At 38.9% G+C, this 22,025-nt stretch overlaps 1 protein-coding gene across 4 annotated transcripts in view; it reads left to right on the forward strand.

The window, feature by feature from the left end:
- The first annotated feature begins 2,543 nt into the window (after positions 1–2,543).
- The window catches only part of LOC145675771 (uncharacterized), a 106,124-nt gene continuing 86,642 nt past the window's right edge, over positions 2,544–22,025 (forward strand). The window contains exon 1 of one of the 4 annotated variants that reach the window (XM_081746453.1): positions 2,544–2,746. The gene's annotated coding sequence lies outside the window, so the exon portion shown is untranslated. The remainder of the gene's footprint in view (positions 2,747–22,025) is intronic. The other 3 variants (XM_081746454.1, XM_081746450.1, XM_081746451.1) reach the window with 3 other exon arrangements.

Here is a 22,025-nt window from a genome sequence, read left to right on the forward strand (position 1 = left end):
ACACCAGAGATAATCGGTTCACCACTGAGCCACTATCCCTCCCCTCATTGAGTAGTAATGTAGAAAGTAGTTAACCTCGCCATTGCTCGCTCGGCATTACTATGTGAATTGAGTATTGAGCTTTGATAAAGAAAGGAACCAACCTGGCTACTAACCCACCTTAGCTATTACTGAAGCCCAGCATTCTAGAACCTTCCCATTCCATTTTAGTAAAGTGGCTATTGTACAGAGTTAATTTTAGGAAAATGAAAATGAAATCTTTGAGTTTTACGTCCCACGGTTATGCCGGTTAGGCTAAAGGAGACGGTGATTATGAGAGATGAGTGAAATGGTGGAATGATGAAAGTGGGAGGAAACGGGAGAACCCCGAGAAAACCCACGAGCACGGTGTTTGTCCACCACAAAGTTCACTTGGCGGGGGCTGGGATCGAACCCGGGACCCCAAGCACCAGAGGTGAACGCTCTACCACTGAGCCACCGCGCCCCCGAGTTAATTTTAGGGTTTACAATATATATATATATATATATATATATATATATATATATATATATATATATATATATATATATATATAATATATATATATATATATATATATATATATATATATATATTATATATATATAGGGTGTCCCAGGAGGAAGGGGCAATATTTTGGGAAATGGTAGTGTGGGTAATTCTAAGCAAAGAAGTTTATATCAACATTGGTCCTAATCTCAACTGTTTGAGACCTACTGGTTGTGAACCATTTTTGACTTCATATTGCATATTGCTCACCCAGTTGTTATTCTATAGAGGTGAAATATAGCGGATTTGAAAGACCATGGAGTGGTCTTTCCAACGGTATGCAAGATTTGGCAGTAGTATCTTTGGAAGGAAAGCTATTTAAAAAATTGGAAAATTAAGGTTATTTAAAGAAATTGGATGGCAATACTGATTCTCAAATATCCCTCCATAACTGGTCTTCCAAAGACATCACTGCCGCATGTTGCATATCGTTGGAAAGGCCATTCCATCACATTTCAATCCGTTATGTCATGTCCCACCTCTGTATAATAACTTCAGGGTGAGCAATATGATCGTTGAGATTAGGACCAATGTTCATATGAACTTTTTTGCTTAGAATCACAAATACTACCATTTTCCAAAATATTGCCTCTTTCTCATGGAATACCCTGTACATATATATATATACTCTCGACATGATTTACATTCATCGAGGGTTAAGATCCAAAGTTGGTCATCCGTTTCTAGCAAAAATTTGAAAACTTACTAGGAAGAAATGGATAATTTCTTCATTTGTGTGATTGATAATATATAAGGAAAGCAAAAGTTGTATTTATTATTTTCATAAGCGCTTATAAACATGAAACTATTTGACAAGCGGAAGAAACTACTTCGCGCAAGGTTACCGCCAGATTCGTTTGTAGAAGGTGAAAACCGGGGGGGGGGGGGATTCCAGAATCCAGGCGATGGTACGTATATCATGAAATTACTATAAACTTCCAAAAAAGTATAAATAATAGCTTAAATTATTTTTGTCAGTGGGGGCTCTCGCCTTCGGTGCGAGCGGTCCCGGGTTCGATTCCCGGCGGGGCCACTCGGTCAAAAAAAGTGTATCACGCTTTTGCAGGCCAGCCACCCTGAATGAGGTTTTCCTGGGTTTTCCTCATTCACACCAAGCAAATGCAGGGTGGTACCTAACTATAGGTCCCAGGTCGCTTCCTTCCTTACCTTACCTCAGATAGTGTGCTCGCCGAGGGACGTCATCCCTCAAACGTGACGGGGTAAATGGCCATAGACGCTGAAAGCCCAGAAATATACATCCTAGATCCTAAACACTCGGCCCCGGACTAGATACGCCACTGGTTACCGTTGCCGCATGGTTGGATTGTAGGAAAGTAATGACCATTTTGTATTCTGAACATGGCTGACCTTTTTTTATTCTGTCTCAGATCTACAGAGACGCTCCATTTGGTATCCTTACTTAGAGAAGAGAAATTACATTCTATTAATTTTAACAAAATAGGTCAAAACTTCACTAACCCTAAACTAAACCGACCTTATCCTACCCTATGTATCACTACCTTACTCTCCTCTACCCTAACCTACTCTATTATACCATGGGCGACCAAAGGGGGGCAGGGTGGAGTCCGGGCCCCCTGTCTCACGAAAATGTATACGTAATATAGTAAATCACGTATATTAAATACCAGAAATATCCAGAGCAACCATGTAGATGCCCCCTAGAAAATTTTCTTCGGGCGTCCCTGTATTATGCCTTTTTTATTTAAAGCAATCCTAAAAATGGGTTATTTAAATTTTTTGGTAGCTGTTATTTACGCTTTTTGGCGAAAACAAGGCGGACGACCAACTTCGCAATAAATGTACTCACCTACTCAACAATCAACATCGTTCACTTGCCTTAATCTAATCATCTGTTTCCCTTAGCCTAAAGGGCATAAACTTGGGACGTTGAGCTGAAAAAAAATAATTTCACTTCAGATTTCATCCCCCACCCCCGTTAAATGAATAATATCTCATTGTCACTCGAATGCTGATTATCCGGTTGTTATTTTTTGCGTTTTATTTAAAATTGTGGCAACCCTGGGTCAACGCACTCTACAGGCGGTTTGCAGAAGCTGTCTTTTTCAATGTCTAACGTGCACACGGGGTGTTAAAGAGAGGCACTCGCAGAAAGAAAATAAGCTGATAAAGCCTTGTGAATTTAGTGGTCTGCTGTAGGTAAGTTCCATTTATTGACTATAATTTGAATGCAGAGTAGGTTGAACATTCTGTTGTCACTGAAGTGTATTGGATTATATTAATAGCTTACACACAAGATGCACCGGTTTTGTTGGGTTGAATTCGATCCAAGTGGCATTGTTTGACAGGATATACGTATTAGTAAGGTTCCTCCGCAACTGCCACCTTTGTGAGGTTTTCGTTACAAGTCGGAACGCTTTCTAAACATGTTACCGTAACTGCGATGTAATATTAATGAAATGTGTGACAGTTTTTTTCCCTATGAAAGAGGCGTATAACTGATTCTGCATTCAATAAATATATATTCTTTTACAATTGATTTTTATGATACTGGCTATAAATTGTTTTTGTTGTGACTGATTAAGCCGTATTTTTTCTTCATGCTTAACGTTATCTGTAATAGAAGCGGTCTCGCAGTATTTCTAAGGTATAGATTAAAAACGGGGCTGCCAACTTGTTTATGTATTGAAGTTAGCATTTCCTTTCAGCACTAAGGATATACCAGGGCGCAGATTTCTCTGTAAATTTGGGTGGGGTGGGGGGGCAATCAGATGCACAAGGTATATATGTATATGAGGATTTTAAGACACATTGCATTCAAATTATGCCAAATATTGTACATTCATAATTACAATAGGGGGCCGACATAAGCTTTGGGGGGGAGGGCAGGATCGGTTCCTTTGAGGGTATAACACTAGGACTTACAACTTAATGGTAGAACGTACAAGCTTATGGCCTTCCGGAAGGACTTTTGTACAGAACGAGCGGCGTAACTAAAGGCTTGAGGGCCTCTACGCAAACAGCGTGGAGTGGGGCCCCTTTTCTACGACCCACTTCACGATTTGAGAGCCCCCTGATGGCTTCAGGCCCCTCCGCAATGCGGGGTCCGCGGGAAACTTATTTACGCCCCTGTACAGAGCCGCTGTCCTACCAGTCGTCCCAACATGATTTTTCTCTGCGCTACAACTAGACTTCATGCTTTTTCCACCAGAAGAACTTTGTCCGCTGAAGTGCACAAATTAGAAATACTCTAATAAATAGATAAACATGGTAGAACTTTTAGGACGTCACGTCCTACCGGACGGACGTTTCTATCATTCAGGTAGAATCTGAGCTGACGCAATTCTTTAAAGCTTCAGTGCCCTCGTACTGGGAACCGAACCCGGACCCATGTTTACTAGAAACGAGCGCTAATTGCTTCACAAAAATTGACTTGAGGCCTGAAGAAGTGTAATTTTTGTAGTGTTGACTTTCTTTCTTCTGATTAAACAATACGACATAAATATGAATAATGCGACTTTGCATTGTTTTAGTAAAAGTTAAGTCTGTACAAGTTTCATGTCATGTGTTTTTGCTTCTTGGGCTGATTGAGATTATGGGAGATTATTGTCTAGGAAGTGATAAAATCACGATTCATAGCACTGGTTCTTTGTGTTAGACAACATCGTGTCCAAGGATTTTCTTGGGCATTCTCGTTTCCTCCCACGGGGCCGCGGTAGCTCAGTTGTAGAGTGTTCACCTTTGGTCATTGATTCGATTCTAGCTCGCACCAAGTGAGCCTTATGGTGGACAGACTGTATGCGTGGGTTTCCTCGGGTTCTCCCGTTTCCTCCTATTTTCTTCTACCATTTCATTCATTTCTCATCATCACCGTCTCCTTTAGCTTAGCCGACAAGAGTGGGAGTTAAAACCATTTCCTCCCACATTCTCGTTCCAAAAAATCCTTCCTCCATTATTCACTTACTTTAATCATCGTCCCCCTTAGCTTAATGGGGGCCGCGGTGGCTCAGTGGTAGAGCGTTAACTTCTGGTGCTTGGGTCCCGGGTTCGATCCTAGCCCCCGGCAAGTGAACTTTGTGGTGGGCAAACACCGTGTGCGTGGGTTTCCTCGGGGTTCTCCCGTTTCCTCCCACTTTCTTCATTCCACCATTTCATTCATTACTCATCATCAACGTCTCCTTTAGCCTAACCGGCATAACCGTGGGACGTAAAACTCAAAGATTTCATTTCATTTCCCTTAGCCTAATGGGCATAAACGTGGGACGTTAAACTTAGATTTCATTTCATAACACGGGTCGCTGGCCAGGGTGTGATTCGAACCCGCGATTGGAAAATATTGCGGTCGTAACCCAGTACCTTTAACCGTTCGTATATTTGTACACGCTAAACGTGCTTTCGAGCTCCTCCGTGGCTAAGCGGTTAACGTCCGCGCCTTTGGCGTGGGAGACCCAGGTTCGATTTCCGGCGGGAGTTCATGTGGTTCGGATTCCACGTTAATCTGTAAGTCCCGTCTCATGTAGCCTCGCTGCTGAAAGGGACGTTAAACTCAAATTCAACTCAAGCTAAGCGTACTTTCTCCTCTTTCTTGGATGTACTGATTGTGGCAGTAACTGTAAGTAGCCCCCACCTCTGCGCCTTCGACGCTCTGATCATACCGTTGCAGCACTTCTCCTTAAAAATCCCCATCACGAGAACATTCTTGGTAAAAACGGAAAGTCCCTGTTACAATAAAAAAAACTTTTCAAAGCATTACAGGCCGATCCTTGCAGAGCAAGCACTTCATTTCGGTTTTCAGAGAGTCGAAACCCCTTGAGTTCGGGGTACATGTGCTTCTTAATTTTATAATATACCAATGGAAGAGCGTGAAAGTCTATGTATTTCGGATGGGCCGCGGTGGCTCAGTGGTAGAGCGTTCAAATCTGGTCCATGGGGTCCTTGGTCCGATCACAGCTCATGCCAAGTGAACTTTCTGGTGGACAAACATCATGTGCGTGGATTTTCTCGGGGTTCTTCCGTTTTCTCCCACTTCATTCCGCTATTTGGTTAATTTCTCATTATGATCGCCTCCTTTATCATAGCCGACGGAATCGTGGGACGTAAAACTTAAAGTTTTCATTTTTCAATGTATATTTGAGTATCTTCTGCCCCCTCCAACCCGAAGGAAAGTCGGAAAATACACGACTGTTACAGAAAGCAATAATTATGCGTGTTTCGTTTTGTAGTGGCATCTCTGTTTATCTTCACACTTCCTACCATGAGTAAAACCCCTGTTGATGGTATCAGAGGTGAGATTAATGCCAGGAGTTGTTGACTTGGCCGTGTTAGCCATGCGGGTATTTATAATCATTTGCGTAATTATAATCTTGGGTGTGGCACAGTGTGGCTACCCTGACCTAAAAATGTTATTGTACTTTACACTCTAAAATTGTCTTTTGTTGTATGCCATTGTCAAATATCCAGCCCAAAAATGTAGAGGGAGCCCGACGAAACCATATTATAGTTCATTTTCAAGCCTACCTTGAAAATTTTATGGGGCAAATTCAAATTTAGGGGGCGGCTTCCACTAGACCCCCGTGGGTACGGGCCTGTATTGCTACAATAATAATAATAATAACTGGAAGCTATCAGCAACGTTTTCAATTGTATAATTTAACCCTCTACATGAGAAAATTACATCGGAGCTCTGTTTCTTATCGGTGTAACCTAAATCATATTGATTTTTTTTTTCATCGGAGCATATTGTTGAAATAGTCCATATAGTTTCACAATACACACACGTTCTTTTCCATTGTTTTCACGCGTCACCCAGTTTAATTATTTTGAAGTGGCAATAGTTTTCACTTGTAATCGGAGCCTCCTACATACAGTTCAACTCGTTCTCGTCGATTAATTTAGGTGATTCGAACTACGCATAACGTATAAATGTATGTGTTTGAAAACGTATCACATTCTGTATATGCACAACGGAAGAAATTTTCCATTCTATACTCAGGCATTTCCGAATGTTAGGTGCGCCTATCTCAAGCAGTGTATAGTTAGTTTAATCATTGTGTCCAAGCTTATTGATTTAATAAATTTCTTGTTGAGTATTGTTGTCAAACAATCATTGTAGTGTTCTGTGTGTGTGTTGGTGGGGGTAGCGGAAGGGAGTCATTGTTTTATTTTGAATTATTGCATCTCCGTCCTTTGTGTTCTGTTCGGTCTAAGTTAATATCTCCTACCCTTGATTATCTAACCTGATTCGCACAGTGTTTCTAACAATCAGTTCCAATACATTTAACAAGAATGAAGTTAAACTGTCTTTTGTGTTGGTTAGGTATATTTTATCGCTGGGAAAGGAGAAAATCAATTATTATGCACAGTGGCGGATCTAGAAGATTAAAACGGGCAGCTAGGACCCATATCTCGTGAGTTTACTATAAACATTGAAAAGCATACAAATAACAGCTTAAATTATTTTTCTCTTTCAGAAAAGTGGGGGGCTAGGCCCATCAGCCCCCTGCTAGATCCACAACTTAGTAAGCATCCTACCGAAGAGTCCCGCTTTGGACTCACAGAAATCTTGTAATTCTAGACAGGCTGGTAGCTAGGGATACACGCGAGACGCGAAAAGTCTCGTCTCGTCTCGCATTTGCGAGACGAGACACGAGACGAGACTGAAAATTTTATGCGAGACGAGACTAAACCATGCGAGACGAGACGCGAGACGAGACTCAGTTAAGTCTCGCGAGACTTCTCGCAGTCTCGCAACATTTATGAATTACATGTAATTATATATTGATTTTCAGAATTAAAGCCTTCTTTAGTTTCTAAACATCATTAAAAAAGAAAAGCTTTGTAAATTGGAAATTTATTACAACATCGATTTAGGACTTTATTTTACGACACAAACACATACACGCGGGCGCGCACGAATACATGAACTTCTGTTTTTTGGTCTGAAAATCGAATAAGACTCCCTATTGCTGCAAAATGTGATATTTTTGTTGTTTCTGTCTTTTTCACATTACTACTAGCGATTTATGTTTGGGGGATGGCGGGGAAATCCCCTCTCGTCAAAGTTTATCCCGGGTCCAGCTCGCAGAAATAACATGATATTATTACATGGAATAAGTATTTTCTTTCTATATATTTATCAAAAACATCCTCCTCTAATTCGGAAGTTTAATTCAAACACTGGTTTGGTATAATGGCCCTATAGGTTTAATGCAAGATGGTAGGAATGGCCCTATATCTGTCAGTAATTTTATTTTCTAGATCTGGCAACACTATATAAGTTGAACGCGAAAGTTGATAAAATGCGATAATGCAACATTGCTACAAGCGCGAACGAACCAAAAGAATTGGGTCGTATTGTGTTGTGAGGAGTTCTTTTGTTGTCTACAAGCGCTTTTGGTGGTATAAAAACATCTTTATAATGGAAAATCACCCTTCAAGGAAACGACCAAAACGTGTAAATGTTGATAGTGGCGACGATGTTTTAGAAGAGCCAAATATTGCTGGAGACCTCTAAGCTGGAAAACAATGTTGGATCCAGCAACAATTTATGCTGGTTTTGCTGTAAATTATGCTATTAACCCTTTGGGGATCCCATGGTACAATATGTACCATACGGGGTGTTTCATGGTACATTGCTTTATAACTCTCCTATTTGAGCTTTTTCGTCCTTTTTTTTTTTTTTTTTTTCAAGTCCAGAGGCATTGTAGAAGACCTTACGTATGGTTTCACACCTTCCTGCGTCGAGACATAGGAGGTGATGACGTCATAATTCTAAAATATATATATATATATATATATATATATATATATTCTTTTAATATTGTGGGGCCGGTCTATGTTCATTATTTTTTGGCGGGCTTATTTTTACACGTAGAAGATTGAAATTTTGCACAAACATTCAGTCCACCGAGTAGTATTTACCAGATTTTTTCAGATTTCTGCGTTAAAACAGGGGGGAATCCCGAGGGGCAGAAAGTTGAAAAAATGGATATTTTGCCAAAAAATCCCTTTCTTCGCGATTTTCCCGCCTTAGATACGTGATGGTTACATGTGAATGGTACCGCCTGAAAGGCGTTCTATTCTGAAGAAAATGATGGGCGAAACATGACCCTAGGGTAATTAGGGAAGTGTCAGGGAATTTTTATCAAAATATACTTCTGTATAGGGGAATTTTGGACATTTTCGGTATTATTTTTTGCGGGCTTATTTTTGCACCTAGAAGATTGAAATTGTGCACAAACATTCAGTCCACCGAGGAGTATTTACGAGATTTTTTTCGTACTTCTGTGTTAAAACATGGGGTACAAAGGGGCTAAACGTTGAAAAAGGGAAATTTTTACCAAAAAATCCCTTTCACGGGATTTTCTCGCGTTAGATACATGATGGAGACAAGTGAATGGTACCGAGTTCTATTCTGAATGATCCTAGGGTAATTAGGGATGTCTCAGCGAATGTTTAAAAATTTTCCTCTGTATACGGGAATATGGGGCATTGTCAGTATATATTTTTTTGGCGGGCTTAGTTTTGCACCTGGAAAATTGGAATTCTGCATAAACATTCAGCCCATCTAGTAGTATTTATCAGATTTTTTCAGACCCCTGCGTTAAAACAGGGGGGTCCAGAGGGGCTAAAAGTTGAAAAAAGGATAATTGGACCCCAAAAATCCCTTTTTTCGGGATTTTCCCGTCTTAGATACATGATGGAGACACGTGAGTCATACCGCCTGAAAGGCAGTTCTAAGCTGAAGAGAATGATGGGCGAAACATGACCCTAGGGTAATTAGGGATGTCTCAGGAAATTTTTTACCTGAGATCATGGTGTTTTACGGTAATATGGGGCATGGTGGGAATTCCTTATAAAATTTCTCCCGCCCTTACTATTCAAGATAGAAACTTGAAATTTGGTACACACATTTAGTATACCAAGTACTATTTATCAGATTTTTTTAGATGGCTACGTTCACACAGGGCCGTTCCAGAGGGGCCCAAATTGCGAGAAAAATTTCCCTCCGTAATTTTCCATTTGACATCATTTTTCCCGCTCCTGGTATATGGTATGAGCATGCAAGTGGTACCATTTGAAAGCCAGCTTCATTCTGAAAAGAATGAGGTATGAACCATGATCCTAGGATAAATAGTGACGATGCAGTAGCTGCTTGACTGAAAGTCTAAAAAATAGCCCAAAAAGCCGTGTACCGGAAAGGGTTAATTTGACGAACATTAATGGTCCAGGAATCAAATTCCAGCACAACTTTTCTTTTAATTTGGAGCGGAGGGGACACAAGTTCGGATACCATGTTGAACTTTAGGTTCCGTCTCCTTAGGATGTTATGAACATTCATCCCATGGAAAGCAATGGCCAACCACCAAGGATTCAGCTTGCCAAGGGACTTTTAGGTCAAATACCTGCCTTCGGACAGAATATCACATCATCATTCATTAACAGTCATAGAATAACATTGCAAAATTTTGACCAGAATATATGCGAGACTGCGAGACCATGCGAGAAAGTCACGCGCGAGACGCGAGACGAGACTCAAAATTTTATGCGAGACGAGACTTCACATTTGCGAGAAGAGACGAGACGCGAGGCGAGACCAACATTTGAGGCTGCGAGACGAGACTTTTCCATTTCTCGTCTCGTCTCGTCTCGCGTGCATCCCTACTGGTAGCTAGCCCAAAAATGTAGGGGGGTCCGGCTGAAGTTAGGGGGGCGATCCAACCATATTATTATTCATCACCATATTATAGTTCATTTGCAAGCCTACCGTGAAAATTTTAGAGGGGACTAGCAAAAATTTAGGGCCACCTTATTCCCCCCCCCCCCCATGGATACGGGCCTGATTCTAGGTGCAAGGCGCTTACCAGCTGATCTGTCTACCTTGCTTGGAGACGATGTCCAGATGATCCAGCGAGTTTTCACCTACTTGCAGCTTTTGCACGTCTTGAGTGATTTGTGAGTGCATTTCTCACATTTCTTTTAATTAATTTATTTCTGCTTTTATCTACCGTTTGTGTTTTTTCATGGTGTTTTTATGCTTGTCATAGCATTTCCTTGCTTTTATCTTCTTTACTGCACTGTCATATTCATTACTAATTATGGGCTGCCCCACGTGTGTGCACCTATTGCCGAGCTGCCCCGACAGAGAAGATTAACATGCTGTTGTGTACTAACCCGTCCTTGTGTTTGTGTATCGAGTTTGCACATTTCTTGAATGCTATGACATTTTAATTTATAAATGACCGAACACCTTTTACGTACTCCAGACTTTGCTTTTATTTTACTTTATTATATCTATGATACTATGCGTTTTTTCTTGGGTACTTCATTTTTCTTGTCAGAGAAGGGTGCAAAAGACCTCGATGTCGACGCGCCCATATAAACCCTTTCAATCAATCAATCTAGGTGCAAGGCGGAATGGTTTGCCTAGGATATAAAATTCTATTTTTTTTTCCACTTTAAAACAGTGTACCCACTTCTCATGTAGTGGATCTTAGGATGATAATAATAATAATAATAAATGAAATCTTTCAGTTTAACGTCCCACGTTTCAGCCCCTTATTAATTATTAAATATTAAAAGGAGCACAATTACTTTTGAAAGACAAATTTGTTTTAAATATACATTGTAGCTATAGGACATAATGCACCATAAGTATTAAAAAAAAAAAGAAATATAGCAATGTACATGGATATAACATGCTCAAACCAGTCTGGTATAGGTTTTCTAATGTGAATATAGATAACTTCATATATGGCTACACTGACTGATATGCAAATTATAATAAATGAACTCCTCAACATTATTGTCAATGGAAGGCAAGACATTTACAAATTTGTGAAATTTTTGAAATATATATTAGTTTCGCCAATTTTTTGCAAAGATCTGTTCTACCTTACTTCTCACTGCATCACTTTCACTTTCTGACATGAAACATGTAACGGGTAATTTTAATTTTTTTTTTTCTGTAAATTCAGAATCATACACATTCACACTAGATGGTCCAGGTTTGTCAAATATATTGAACGAGAAAAAGTGATTATAAAGTTTTCAAAATGCATAAAATATGAACACTGGCAAGATCCTTCATGGCTAAGCGGTTAGCGTACGCGCCTTTGGCGTGGGAGTCCCGGGTTCGATTCCCGGCGGGAGCACGTATGGTTCGGATTCCACATTGATCAGTAGGTCCCGTCTCATATAGCCTCGCTGCCGAAAGGGACGTTAAAACGCAAAATCAACTCAACTCATGAACATTGCCCTGGAACCAAATAGTAACACAATTAGTGACGTGTCGTCCCTGGGACTTTACTAACTGCAAGGAAACGTAACAGTGACGCTTAGACATCCGAACTCTACAGATACTTGTAACAAATTGCAAGCGAGAAAGACAGTGGGAGCAGCGTTGCCAGACTCAGAGCTCGAGATTATTGCAAAACCTGATCGAAATTATGCTAGATTCGGTCAAATTATGCTAGATCCTCACAATTACTAATTCAGGAGTTAAAAAAAAAAAGAAGTTGAGATACGATAACGTAACTTAAAATACGTAGAGCGCAAGAATGCGTGGATAGAACTCAATACTTCACGCACCAAAGGTTTAACTCAACTAAACTAGTGCAGTCGTTGCCAGACTCAATGGCGTATATATCGTATAAATGAATGCAAAGTGTTTGTTTACATATTTTGAAAGAAAATTACCTCGCAGCATAAGCGGAGTTGGGAATTGTCTGCTGGGGAAGGGGGGCAGATGTTTGGTCGGTCTTGGGCCCTTTATTTCAGGAATGAAGATGGTGAAGTTGTCAAAAAGTTGGGGGGAAATGGCCCCCATAGCTCCGCCCATGCCTCGCAGTTAAAGATTAGAAAACCCTGGGTGGAGCCACAAAAAAAAAAAAAAAAAAAAAAAAGCCGTTCTAAGTTACTTCGGAAAATAAGACTGGCTGTATGGTTTACCGACTGTATGAATCAAGGGACGAGGATACATTTCTGCCGTTCTTTTTCTTTCCACGACCAACTTCTTTCTCATCTCCAGGTTTTGATGAACTTGCTGAATTTATGCTAGGTTTGGGCAGGATGCTAAAAGCAAGATGCTAGATGCTAAAGACATGCGAATTATGCTAGATCTAGCATCATTATGCTAGATCTGGCAACGCTGAGTGGGAGTGGCACGCATTCAAGGTCAATCGTCTGTATAGAGGGAGAAGAAGAAAAAAGGTGTTCGGTGTCCGTGGGACCTCACGTCACCAATTAAGGGTTAAGGCAAGTGAATCATGATAGAAGAATCGATGGAATGACAATGTGGGAGGAAAGAAATATCCCAAAAAACCCCACGGAAACCATATTGTCCACCACAAACTTACTTTACCAGGAATCGAACCAGGAGGTTCACGCATTAGAGGTAAGCGCTCTACCAGTGAGTCACCGTGACCCTTTCTCCGATATTGTAAAAGTGACTCAACAACAATTTATTTGTCTGTTTGTTACTGCTTTTACGTGGCAAAGCCTCCGAGCACCGAACCAGGTGCATACATTTAAAAAAAAAAGTATAAAAAATTAAAACAATTAAGAGAAAATTATTTTAACGCACAACGATGAATCTAGTATTTGTATTTATTACGAGATAATAACAATGTGTCAAAACAATATAATATTGTATCATAACGTATGAGTACGCAATATATTTGCTCTTGGCTGTAAAGTAGCATTAATGTAAAAGGAAAGAACTTTAAAAATGTATGGATTATTGTTCTGTTGGTCAGTAAGCTGTTGATACCCGCATTGTTAATTATTTTTATAGCTACGTGAATGGCTTTGTAATGTTTGGAATTATTTCGACACGAATATATTGCAAAATCCATATTCTTCCTATATTTTTTTTATTTTTACACAATAAATAGCGTTTGTTTTTAATTTGAAGTATTTGCACAATTTAAGTTGAATTCGTAGTAGAGTGTATATGCTTCATAATATTGAATTTGTCAACTTGTATGCATAATTGTGGGCCGTTATAATTAAAATTACAAAACTTCATAATGAGTAATATAGCAGTTCTTTACAAGATGCCGTTTCAGTACTTCTTTAAATTTAGGAATATTTTCTCGTTTTCTTTTAAAGCGGCGAACATGTTGTATAGCTAATTTCTTATCCGTATACAGGGACACCCTTAGAATGTTTTTCAAGGAGGGGCAAGAAACCGCTACAGAAGCACAATCGCGAGTACACATTTCGATGCATGCTTGCACAGTTATTTACACACACATCTTTATTCTACAGTGAATAAAGTGTAGTATTGTCCGTTCACTCTAGGATGGAAGAAACAACAATTGTAGTGCGAGCGTCAAAACCTTGCTTCTCAAACTTATATGGTTAATTCATGGTTGCCAGGCGCATGAAGCGTCGAACCGAATGTACCTACTGCACGGTCATGAACCAATTACTATTACTACATAAATTGCTACTTTTGAGATGACTGAAACATTAACGTTATGACAAAGCGAGTTAGTTATTATGTAATACAATCTTACATATAATACCCACTCAATTTTGTAGAAGTATTCATGTTCGAAAGTGTGCGAAAGCCATGTACGCCTGGCAATATTGGGAAATTGCAGTTTGTATTGTAAACAATAAACAGAGAGACCAAAGACCGTTAGGTTCGCTGGACAGCGTTGTTTTCATGATAAGGTGACAGAAAAGTTCTGTACTGATTGTAAACACGGGATGGGAATTTCGAAGCGAGTGTGGGTGGAAATATTCTAGCCATATATTGCCTGTTGGTGAAGGTTTGCAGTGTTGCAAACTGCCAAGTCTAGAATTCCATACTAGTTGAACAAGCTTTGAGAAGGAAGATTATGATGCAATAATTATAATGACTAAAAACCATAGACTTAAATTGCTAGAAAATAGAGCATGCTGCTGTAAGAATAGAATACACATTGAATTACGTGTTCAAAATACAGTAAGCGAACTTTAACATGTAAACATTTTGAAGCAGTACAGATTTGTCTTCACTGTCTGGGTGACCTTAAAACACACTGTCCAACACAAAAAAGACATTAAAATAGGTAGATCCAGCGTAATCATGAACCCGGCTCCAGCTGGTCTTCCTTATTAAGATTTTCCTCAGTTCCACGAGGTGAATGCCTAGATGGTAGCTTCTGTAAGGCCAGAATGGGGCCGAACACTGAGGCTCCAAAGTTGGCGGGATATATATTCCGCCAGTATGTTGCTAACACTTTCGCAGATATTGTGGTTGTGGATTCCGATATCCTTTTTTCCGTTTTATGACTGATTAAATTCGTTAATGAAGTAAATGTTGAAGTGTTTCTTTCTTTCTCTTTCCTCTCATCTTTTTCATCCTCGCTCTCTTTCACCATCTTAAAATTCGAATACTACCCTCCTGTAAGACTGTATTTCTCTTCACGGCGCGAGGTTTAGAGAGACCAACCTGATATAGTTAACTAATTAGCAGAAATGTACCAATAAATTCATATTAGAGAAGAAGTAAAGCTGTTTGTTTCAAAATTTGCGCAAGTTGCAAATACCAAACCCTGCTAGTGCTAAAGTTAATGAGTTAGTGTCACTGTTACCATTGCGATAAGGGGAAAGAAGGGGAAGGACTGCTAAAATTCGCTAGCCAGGTTTTGTGTCAAAATACAACGCCAAGCTATAGTAAACGGACTATATTTGAAAAAATATATGAACTATTATAGTATTAGACTAGGCAAATTATTATTCTTGAAAATGAAATGGGGCATTTCAGTTTTTGTCTCACGATATGCCTGTTAGGCTAAGGGAGACAGAGAAGTGAATCAAATGAATTATGATAGAGTTAGTAGAATGAGAAAGTGGGAGGAAACAAATACCCCGAGAAAACACACGGACACGATGTTGTCCACCAGAAACTTATTTGGGTGAGGATCAAACCAGGAATCCTACATATCAAAGGTAAGCATTCTACCATTTAGCCACGTGCCTCTTAGTATGTCTTGACATATGCTTCCAATCAAGGGCGCCGATTCTGGGGGGCGGGGAGCCCGAGGCCCCCCAAAGCTCATGTAGGCTCCGACGTTGTGTTTATGAGTATACAATATTTGGCGTAATTTGAATGCAAGTTGTCTTAAAATCCTCACATATGCGTTCTGTATTTGAATACCCCCCAAATTTACAGAGAAATCGGCGCCCTTGCTTCCAATTCCTTCCAAAATCCAAGGAAACAACAACGACCCCTTGCCGGCGGCCATGTCCCTATATACTAATTACATACATGTTTTAAGTTTAATGTGTCACGATTAGGTCCCGAGGCTAAAGGAAATTTGCGATAATCAGATAGCTATAGATGATAATGGCGGAATGAAGGCTGTTAGGAAACTGGAGAGCACAAGCACACAGTGTTCGTTGACCACCACACACCCAAACACACACACAAAAAAAGCTTGGAGGAAGCTGAAATTGAACTAGGGACTACATGTACCAGAAGTTAGCGTCTCTTGAACTGAGCCACCGCGGCCCAATTTGCTTCTGTCAATCAGCGTAAGAAAGCCGTCCCTTCTACGAATGTTATACTGTAAGTACGCAAGCGTGCACTTAAATCTTTTTCTTGAAGGGGATCCAAAAATGAAAGCTGGTTTCGACAATGCTTCATATTTGGCCAAATCTAGTCAGCTAATTTGTACGGTACTAGTAAAGAAATAAGAATTTTTGTATTCTAACTTTGATTAATCGTTGGGAAATAATTGTGCAATAGCAAGTTAGTTAGAAAACAAACAAAAAAAGAAGAAGAAAAAGTTAAACATGACTTGTAGCACCCTGGTGAACAACAACTAGTGTGCATATAATACCGTAATTTTAATATATGGTATTATAGTGTAAACTTCAATACAGAGGTTAATTAAAAAATAATGGCTCCATGGCTGTAACATTTTATTTATAATCGATTTTCAAAATTCTTTCAGTACCTGATAGGTAAATTTGTCCTATGTAATGCGTTGGCTTGGAAGACTCGGGTTCGATTCCCGGCGGGAGCTCATGGTTCGGATTCCACGTTAAATCAGTAGGTCCCATCTCATATAGCCTCGCTGCTGAAAGGGACGTTAAAATCAACTGAACTCTATGTAATGCACTATTCACTTTTTGGTGTAGTCTCCATTCCTTTCTACGCACTTGCACTAACTCGTGACTAGTCGGACAAACTCGTCGGAGGACAATTTTGGTGATTGTTGTTACATTATATTTAAATGGACGTTTTTTGGTCGTTTTCACTTCGTTCAGACGCTCTTTCGTATTTGGGAAGGGATGAAAGTTGCAAGGTGCAAGGTCTGAGTTGTAAGACGGGTGCGGTAGAACCTCCTTAAACTGCAAGCCCTCTTGCGTGACTCGTTCTTAAATGTTTCCACATAGTATTCTGAGTTTATTGTGGTTCATTGTTTCAAGAAGTCAATGAGCACGACACCTTCGAAATCTGAAATGATCACTATGACTTTCTCCGCAGATTAGACCACCTTGAACTTTTTTTGGGGGGGGGGGGTAATGTGGAATGTGCTGTTGCAGTACCTCACCTATATTGACTCTTGTTCTAGGGTTTCAAAATAATACGTCCATGATTTATCCCCGTGAAAATGCACTGGAGAAGATCCTCGATCTCACGCTCGCTGTTTTAACTTTTAAATTCGTATTGGTAGTCATCTTCGTCAGATATCAGCACTTCGGCAACATCTGGGAACAAATGTAACAAGTGCGTTACATGCATGATGAGTGTGGCTATTAGGTACAGTAGAATTTTAAAAATTGGCTTAGAAGAAAGAAGTTAGAGCCATAGAGGTGTTACTTTTGAATTAAGCCTCGTGTACTTTTTGAATTAAACCTCGTGTATATTCTGAATTTCCGTTGGTCTTTGTGTTCATAAAATTATATAATTTGTTCGTAACTCAACCATTTATTTAATTTGTGTTGCTCTACTAAAGGATATGATTTTTAAAAATTGATTGTTGATTCTAAGGATTGATTTTAAGGAACTCACTCTATGGCATACGGAACCAGAGTTTCAATGCCGCGTTCACAAAAGCTCTCCACTGACTTCTATCCTTAGACAACTGGATCCAAGTTCTACTTTGTATTCCTATTTGTGCGAGATCCATCTTAATATTGTCCTCCCATCTGCGCCTATATCTTCCTAATGGTCGTTTTCCTATTGGTCTTCCAGTTAAGACTTTAATAGCGTCCCTACTTTTTTTTTTTCATTTTGGCTACCTGACCTGCCCACCTGTATGACCATAACAATGTTCTTTAAACCGTATAAATTATGTAGTTCCTTCTTATCAAGTTACCGTCATTCCCCATTCCCGTTCCTCTGGGTGCGAATGTTCGTCTCAGGATCTTGTTCTCAAACACTTTCAGTCTATATTCTTCTCTTAGAGTAAGAGACCATGTTTCGCAACCATACAGAACAACAGGCATAATTATTGGTTTATAAATTTTAAGCTTCAAATTCCTCGACAGAAATCGCAACAACAAGAGATTTTGAACTGAATAATAACACGAATTCCCTACTTTTAGTCCACATTTAATTTCTTCGTGAATATTGTTTTCGTGTGTTAATATTGATCCTAGATATTTGAAAGTATCAACTTTATCAAAAATATTATTTGATATTTTAACGCATCCATAATTTGCCGTATTACGATCCCAACGAACTTCCATATATTTACTTTTCTCTGCATTTACTTCTGAACCCATGTCCCTGTAAACGTTTAATAAGACCTCTGCATTTCTTTCTATTCTCTTATCCCATTTTAAATTTACATCATCATACGCCTAGGGATGCGCACGAGTCGAGACATGTCTCGAATCTCGACTCGACTCGACTCGAATTCGAGTCGAGATTCGAGACACACTTTGTAAAATTCGAGACGAGTCGAGACAAACGTGTTTCTCGACTCGAATTTTCGAGTCGAGACACGAGTCGAGTCGAGACAGCTCATAAAAATCTCGACTCGACTCGAATGTCTTGAAAATTTTTCTAAAACTTTTAATATTATTATGAAGAAATTATTCACTCAGGAATAGCCTTGAAACCAATTCCAGCATTTATTACTTTAGAAATGTACAGAACGCATAAATTTAATAGTTAATCTTTCTAGATCAAGATCTAATTTTCAGCTCAATTCAGTTAATTAAAACTAGTAATTAATGTCGTGATATTTGATTGTACTTCAAATATAATAATAATAATAATAATAATAATAATAATAATAATAATAATAATAATTGATTATCTAGTTTGTATAAAACTATTATCCGTAGCCTATATCTAGTCTGTATAAGAACATTGCAATAAAGTAAACATCATAAATTCTCTGAATGAGCAATTGGCAGTCTATAGTAATTTAGCATAGTTTTAACTATTGTGTTTTTATTTCCATGAACGATATAGGGCTACATAACTTCTGGACAGGACCAGATTTAAGGGGGTGCAAAGGTGCACGCTACCCCCCTTTGTTGTAAATATACCTGTCTAAAATGAGAAGCTAGCAGTGAAAATACCGTGACATTGGTGTGTCGTGAATGGGCCACTGATGTACCGCGAGGATATCAAAACAAAATTATTAATTCTATAGCAATCAAATTGCAAAACGTAGGGGAAAATGTATATTTGTATTGCACATTACTATGAACCTCTACTATGGATCTACAATTTTAAGTTTCATGCCGTGTTACTTTTCTGTACATTTCTAATGTTGCAAAAAGTATTTGTTATTGTTATGACCATTATTGCTTCTTTATCGTTACAGACTATTTCGTTTCTTGAAAATTTAAAATATCATTCAATCCTTTCGATAAATTATTTACATTTGTGTTTTAAAAGTAAAATAGATTTATTTGTTCGTTCGTTATTTAATGATCTTCATTCTTAGTAAAAGGTTGGATACAGTTTTCGAAAGAGTAAGCGTATTTTTAATAACCTGAGTCCAACATTTCATTGCAGTTGTTTTCTCCTTTTAAATTAGAATAAAAAATAAGCATAGTGATCTACCACGAGGAAAACCCAGTGATCGAGCTTTCTTCTCTGTGCGAAGGAGATCAGTAATCAAAGAAAAAAAATACCAGTGTGTTTTATATTTACAAATAATAATATCTATAAGTGTGTCGCGAGAATCCATGTTACACCCATAGTGTGCTGCAAGTTGAAAAAGGTTGGGAAACGCTGGTTTAGAGGAAAGAATAATTGGTACACTCCCTCCTTCCTGCTCTCTCTCTCTGCCTAGTATATTTTCTTTATTTTATTGTCTCCGAAACACCATTCCAGACAAATGCTTTTCGGTAGAAAAGTTAGAAACAAACCATCCCGCTCTTGGACAAAGTGGGCAACATGCGGTACTCAGGTCAATGAACCTGCTTTGGAAATTTTCGTGCAATTTAGGTTACTGAGAGGGTGTAGTTTCTTCAACTAAGCCGCCTTCTACTATGGCTCGTGCCATAAATAAGTCATCGTCTGATCATATGGGAAACACCGCTAGTTGTCCTTGCCTGACATCTGTTCCATATTCATATAGCAAATGTTTTTTTATAGACGGTGTTGTATCTATCCAGAGAAATATCATCCGCCCCTGTTCCCATTTGAAATGTTGCGGTTGTCCCCCTTGAGCCTTATGATAGGGGCCCTGGGGGACTTGCTTCTTACAAAGTTCTTTTGGCCCTCGACACAGGCCCGAAGTCAGGGGAGGGATAGGGCGGGCTCAGCCCCCCCTAAATTTTTTGCAGCCCCCTAACTAAGATCATAGTTCGAATTAACGGGGGATGCCGGGGAAATTCCCCTTCGGTAAAAATTTAGGTCCGGCTCGTATCACAGAAGTAACATAACATCCCTGTCTGGGATAAATTTTCGCGTTCTACATTTACAGCAATAATACATAAGCATCCCCCTCTCGTTCGAAAGTTTAATTCGAACACTGACTGAAATGTTGGAAGAAATTGTATATCCAAATGTACTTTACAGTGCTAAATTAAAATTTACTTTTATTATCCTCATTTAAAATATTGACCTATTTATGCGCTACCCCTCTTTGAATTGCTAATACAGTATTTCTTTGATCGTGAGACTTTTTTTTTTTAATGCTTCATGTGCAAACGACCCTCACTGCAGGAGAAAAATAATTTATGGTTATTCTATCGGCAAACATACATTTGTGTTCAGAAACAACACACTTTTACCTTAATCCGCGAACGAAGAGTTTATTTCTTCCTGTCCTTTTGGGAATTTGCAACTGAAGACATCCTTTTTCTGTGAGTCATTGGCTTTCGGTGAATATGCGAGAGATTGAAAAGAGAGCATCCCTTAACAGGGGGTCGCAACTGCTTCCCTCTAATAATCACACAGGTGTATGGGTTTGTTTTGTGTATATTGAACATGGAGAGAAAGAGGGGGTGAATTTTGACTTTTTGTCACGTGATAACGGAGTAAGAAAAATTTCCTTTTCTGAATTGTATTTACCCTTGTGTTGTGAGTTGAACATTGTTGTAATTGAAAGTTGATCGATACTGGTTTCTGAAGATGCACCGAAGTTGACTTGAAGAATGAGAATTATAGTGTAGCAGCAACTTGACTATTTGTTAACTAATTTGGAATAGGCAAGTAATATTTTTAATGATCTTTAAACTAAAGATAGTTCGATTCTCTTAATCTTTATCGGGGATGAATTATTAGATACTTATATTAAAATAATTTAATAATTGTTGCCAATCTTTGGTGCCAGAATGAAATATTCATGCAAATCAGACGTAAGCCAAATCATCCAAAGTTACTATTTTGTAAAAGAATACCTTGCAATCTTCTGGTATGTAAACAAAAAATGCAGCGGACTAAACGGAGGTAGTAGTTGCACTTATAGGAAAAACAGAATTTTCAATTAAAAATTGAACCTTATTGGATGATAATATGCATAATGCTTTATAAATTTGACCTTTGACTTAAAACGGGGTGCGTTGGGGAATTGAGCGTCAGGCTGTATAGACACGGGACCTATAGCTTAAAGTAACATCCAAATCACTATCGGTTTGAATCCGAGGACTCCCAGTACGGTTTGAACCCGAAACCAGACGCGCCGAAGGCGAGCGCTGTACCCATGAGGGTAGCCCACAAAAGTAACAATTTGTTAATGTAGTTTCATTTTGAAGAAGAGATATCTTCAATAGAAATAAGTAAATAGCTGTTTAAATCATTAGTTCTTAACTTAAACTTTTTCAGTACCTACGAAAGCAACTGATCTCGAATTCTTATTTGTACAATGTAAAGAAGAATTTCATGTATACTTTGATATGAATTGTACTATACAAAGAAAATTTAATGAACTGTTACTTCTCTTATCAATTTCGTTTCGAGAAAGAAGGTAACTGCGCTAGAACAGGGGATTTTTTTGGAGTTATTTCTTATTTGGATGCTCGAGTACCAAAATATAACAGATTATTTTTACTTAAACATGACTTT

The sequence above is a fragment of the Thermobia domestica genome, chromosome 18 (assembly GCF_964235325.1).
Source record: "Thermobia domestica chromosome 18, izTheDome1.hap1.1, whole genome shotgun sequence".
Classification (NCBI taxonomy): Eukaryota; Metazoa; Arthropoda; class Insecta; order Zygentoma; family Lepismatidae; genus Thermobia; species Thermobia domestica.